A 5,901-nucleotide genomic window follows, 5' to 3' on the forward strand; every position below is an offset into this window, starting at 1 on the left:
AGTAAATGTACTGCTAAGCAGAAGCAGATTGTGACAGTGGGGGAAAAAAACTCAGAGAGGAGGCCTAAAATCACTCTGTGTAAATGTTTGGTTTTACTATTTAATTCTTGTAAAATACCCATTTGGAATTTGAGTAGGTCTTGATTGTGGAAGCAGTGGCAGTGTATAAGAAGCTATATCACAATGGTAGTTGTCGTTAGTTCAAACTATAGTCCTGCACTTTAAGCATTATAGCACATTAGCATGGGACCAAATGACTTGAGATTCCACAATATGGTTTTCTCAATGACTGTGGGTTCTGTGTGTGTGGTTGAATTGTAGGGGGTGCTGAAGCATTAAAGTCTCAGCAGTGAGAATTATTGCTGTAGAAGGACATTACCTAAGACGTGACAGGTTCGTCTTTCTCCACCCCAGTGTATGAATTATCACAGTCCCACTTTGAAACATCCAGATTAAGAAAATTTGGTCTGAAATGAAATGTTTGAGAAAATCAGGAACAAAGTTCAGGGAGGAGACAAACAAAGGATCTGGCATGGCTCTGTCAAACAGCGATGCCATTCACACATGTGGAGTTGGAGTTAGGAGAATGTACTGCAGCTTGGGTTCACATAAACAACCATGTTATGTTTCCCTTATGTCAGCCGGCTGTGTGGTGTTCTGCTCTCCTCCAGGCAGCTCATGTTGAAGTCTCTAGTCTGGGTGTGGAGGAGATAGGGGGTAAGGGTTTGATATGAGCTGTGAGGGAGGTGGTGGTGCTCTTTTGTCCTTTAGGACACCAGAACAAGCTCTGCTGGCAGCTCCACAGTGTCAAGGCTCACAATCTCTCTTCCCCTTCCCTCCTATGGTCATTGCTCTCTCTTCCTGTGCATCACATTCTGGGCTGGATCGATGCCCCCTAACGACATCACTGTCACATAATCATATGACTCTCATTATGTTTACTCTCTGTGTTTGGTCTCATTTATTTATTTTGGCTTGCAACAAAGCTGAGGTGACGCACTCTGAGAGTTAAGAAGGAAGAGAGGCTTTTCTCAGAAGAGAGGCTTTGTAGTGCAAGCAAAAGGAGTCAGTACCAGAGAGTCATTGCTGTACGTGGCAGCTATGGTCTTGGTTTAGCAAGGGAAACAGTACTTGTACACTCAGCTAACCAGCTAGCGATATTACATCTGGTACATGTGTAGGACACAGCAACATGCTGGGAGAGGAGAACCACAGACCCATAGCAGAACCACAGGACCTGGTCTGGCTCTTATCACCCAGAAGGCAGGTTGATGTCACTGACAAAGAGTGATGAGAGCCATCAGATGCATCATGCCCATAGTGAGCACATGTGCACATGCCCCCTCGAGGGGAGGGAGGGGGGTCGATCCCGCAGTCATAGGGTCGATGTGGGGGAAGCGAAGTGGCCCGGGCCTTGCTGAAAACCTCCCAGAGGTCCTGGTACTCCGCAGGAACGGCGGAGAGGTCAGAGGATTCTTCCGAGCCCACAGGAAGACATCCCGGGGCAGGCTGCGCCGACTTCAGGCAATGGGTGTAGCAGAACGGTCTCCAGCCCATGATAGCACCAGCAGTCCAGTTGATAAGGGGATTGTGTTGCTGGACACAAGAAAAACCCAATAAAACGTGAACCTGAGGAGACTTGATGAGCATGAACTACATTGACTCACTGTGGTTTCCTGACACTCGCAGGTTGAGAGTAGTATTGTGGGTGACTGCCTATAGAGCGCCTATCCAGCACACTAACGTGCATGGGAATGGAAAGGGGCTGAGTGGGGATGCCCAACTCTGACACCAGGGTAGAGTCCATGAAGCTCTCATCGGCCCCAGAGTCAATGAGAACCCGGAGAGATTTCGACTGGTTGCCCAACAGCAGGATGGCATAGAGAGGGGTGTGAGTAAGGGGAATAGAAAAATTCTCCATATGGCCCAGCAGAGTACTCGTACCTACTGATGAGCCTGGTCTTTTAATGGATAGCTAGACAGATAATGACCCCAGCCACAAACTCCTCCAGACTGAAGAACACGGCAGATTGTTGTTCCCACACCGCCATAGACAGTCGAGAGCCCTTCTGGACATCAGCGTTATGAGATACGCCATCTTCGAACGGTCCTAGGGGAAATACGAGGGCTGCAGCTCAAAGATGAGGGAACACTGAGAGAGAAACTCCAAGGTTCCTGACTCTCCAGCGAAGCGTTTCGGAGTAGGTAAGCAGGGTTCTCGGGAAGCTGGGGCGGCCTGGAGAGACGCGCTGCTTTCAGCAGAGTTACTGAGGGGCTGGGAGGTTACTGCCATGGCCAGCTGCCTAACAGATAATCCGCAAAATTGCACGGACATGGCGTTCCGCCAAGGTCTGCAAGCCTTCCATAAGACCTTAAAGTAACTCCTCGTGCCTCTCAATGATGGCTACTTGGGAGGAGACGGCGTTGCGGAGCTGGTCCGAGTCTGCTCGGTCAGTCATGGCCAGTTCTTACTGTCAGACTTCAGGGTAAAACCCAGATGCAGACAGTTCGAATCATAGATGTTTATTAACAAAACAGGGGACAAACAGACTCAGGGTCAGGGTAGGCAGAGGTCAGTAATCCAGGGCAGTGTCAGACAGATACAGAACGGCAGGCAGGCAGGCAGGCAGGCAGGCAGGCAGGCAGGCAGGCAGGCAGGCAGGCAGGCAGGCAGGCAGGCAGGCAGGCAGGCAGGCAGGCAGGCAGGCAGGCAGGCAGAGTGGTCAAAACTGGAAAAACTACAAAAACAGGGGCTAGAGAGAAACAGGAGTACGGGTGAAACACACTGGTAGGCTTGCAGAGACAAGACAAACTGGCAACAGACAAACAGAAAACTCAGGTATAAATGCACAAGTGATAATGGGGAAAATGGGTGACACCTGGAGTGGGGTGGAGACAAGCACAAGACAGGTGAAACAGATCAGGGTGTGACAGTTTCAGGTGTTTGAAAAATGCAACATTCTCCAACTTCCGTATGGAATCACCCTCAGCCATCCTCACATACTTTGTGCCCCCTCAGGCAAACCAAATCTTGCTTAGGGCCCCCAAAAGGATAGGGCTGGCCCTGACTAGCTCATGTGGGTGGCCAAATGTATGCAAGTCACACTCTTTACAAACACTTTCCTTTAAAGTGGATGCAGCATAAAAGTAATTAACAGTTTAATTCAACCGTTCCCACACCTCGTGTACCTGCCTCATCACCGGTCTTCACTTCCCTTCCTGTTATGTCACAAGAATGATCTGGGTCAATCAGTTACTTTTCACACAGGGATAATTGGCTCAAGGCATGATGCAGATTGAAGAGCAGATTGAAAACCCTTAACCAACTTATTTGTGGTTCTTTCATTGAGGAAAATGGAGAGGGAGGAGAGCAAACTGGAGATAGAGAGACTAAAGAACTTCTTGTGTTGGAGGAGGAGAGAGAGAAGGGAAAGAGGGGATGAGGAGGAGGAGTGAGATGGGAGGAGAAGGAGGAGGACAATGGGTGGCAGATGAGAGAGACTAAGTTCTTGTGGAGGAGGAGAGGAAAGAAGAAGAGGAGAAAAGGGAAGTAGAAGAGAGGGAGGAGGAGTGGCACTGGGCCATTTGTCAGAGCTAGTAAACAGGAAGTGGTGGATGGAATGCTCAGTGTTGAGGGTTGTGGCTTAAGAGTTGGCAGACACCCTTATTGACAGGACACCAAGAAACGACCTTCCAGGATTTGAAGTCATTCCTGTTAAAATTCCTTCTTTAACAGTTCTCAAAAGCCTCCTTCTCAACTAATAAAATTATCCTCCTCAAAGACAAAACACGTATTTAATTTGACAGAGAGTAACGCCTAACTGAACGTGGCTTTGGATAATTGCGTCTGCTAAATGTTTAAAATGTAAATGCAGTATGAGTCAAATTGGTTCTTTTCATACCTCAACCAACCTTCTACTGGTAGACTGTAGATGAGGTGTGGAGCCAGGTGTTTTCAGGTCTCAGAGTCTCAAGTCTGTCAGTGAGGATGGAAGTCACTTCACATACCTACAAAACAGCAGATTTCTCCACAATGAAATAAAACAGTTGAATGGAAAAATATATATTCAGCACAGAAAAAAGGCTGGAAAGCCCAATTACTGGAGCAACAACAAGAGAGATAGCTACAATAGAATCACGTATGTCTCATGTGTTTTTGTTTAAGCCTGCTCAGCTCTTTGTTAACATGGAGAGAGGCACTCTGAACTGGGTTGGTCTGGAACAATTCTGTCTGGAAGTCTTTGATGGATTGTGCTGCTTCAGCTATGCTTACTTGTATTTCTGTTATTCAAGGGGCTTAGTTAAATTATACTAAGATGTTCAATCCTTGAGTCTTTCCTGAAGAGAAGAAAATGCCTAAAGGGAGAAATTTACTATGTGTATCATGCTGCAGCATGGCTGTCGTGACAGTGTGATGGGTTGTTGTGATGTTTACATGTTTGCTTAGCGTGTTTCTCCATCCTGACAGACAGGCCTGTGGTTCCACACTCCAAGCGGTCAGGTCTCCTGTCTCCTCCCATCGACATGGCTTTGTTCTGCGGCTGCCCAGGGCGAGCCCTCTGACCAGACCACTCTGTGAAGTCAGCTCACTGCGCAACCCGAGCAGGGTGGACGAGAGTGCGGGTCCGGGCATGGGGGGGTGTGCTCGTGCTGTTGCATTTATTAATCATCATAATTGTTTGTCCAAGCTCTCATAAAGGAAAAGGGCTGGTAGAAGTCTGCACATATCTCCTCATACTCCAACTTAGTCACGACTGACTGTTGTTGTACAAGGTCCTAGACCTAGACCTACAGTAGTGAGCTCCAGATGTGAGAAGAACATGCTCACACCCACCCACACACACACACACACACACACACACACACACACACACACACACACACACACACACACACACACACACACACACACACACACAGGACTTAGCAAATCAAAAGCAGGATTTGGCCCCAAAGAAATAAGAAATCAGATTGTATTTGTTTCGACATGACACAAAGTTATTGTAATGAAAACCACAGATTTATGAATGAGGAGAGGGTGTCACTATCAGTCACACATGGTTGGGGTGGTTTGGTCAGGCTGGCTTAGAGAGAGAGAAAGAGCTGGACCTCAGCCTGCCAGGACAGATTCAGACAGACAAACAGATGGCCAAGCCAGCTCTTTGAAGCTCTGCAGAACATCCATTACAGAAATCTGTAGCGCTAGGCTGAGATGTAGTGGAGAGTGGAATTAAGCAGGACCTAGGGCCCCAAGAGAGCGAAAATGAATCCCATTCCAGGGCCCTGGTTCCCCCAGAGAGAATAGAACCCAGCTGAGAGTCCGCAGAGAAACACTAGATCCCAGCGGTTCCATCCCTGCAGTCAGATCTCATAAGTTCTCACCGCACCAACATTCACTATTACACACACGAGCGCAGAGGTCAGCTCACACTTGCATATGTTGGTTAAATTGAACTTTACCTGGCTACAATACAAGGGGAACTATAGCTATGGACTCATGCGGTTCAAGGTATCTACAGTAACTCCCAGCCCACCACAGTATAATATTACTGTGAGTTACAGCAGAGCCGTAAACAGATGCTTTAACTCATGAAACCACAAGAGGGCATCGGCCAAGTCTTTCATAGGAATACTACTGAAGGTTCCACAGTTCCCACAGGCAAACCAGGAAATTACATTTGAAATGGTTAGATTGAAAAAATGTTTTTGAATGAAATGTATCAAATATATAAATCAAGGCTGAGCATATCTAACCCAGAGTCATATATACATGCCATATTTATTTGTTGGATATAGTATATCTAACCTACCCCCCCCCACCCCTGTTCACTACTCGCCTATTCTAACACATAATTTTCACATCCCTCATCCAATAAAACAGACAGCAACAGTATAAAGAAA

The sequence above is a fragment of the Oncorhynchus gorbuscha genome, linkage group LG04, assembly GCF_021184085.1.
Source record: "Oncorhynchus gorbuscha isolate QuinsamMale2020 ecotype Even-year linkage group LG04, OgorEven_v1.0, whole genome shotgun sequence".
NCBI lineage: Eukaryota > Metazoa > Chordata > Actinopteri > Salmoniformes > Salmonidae > Oncorhynchus > Oncorhynchus gorbuscha.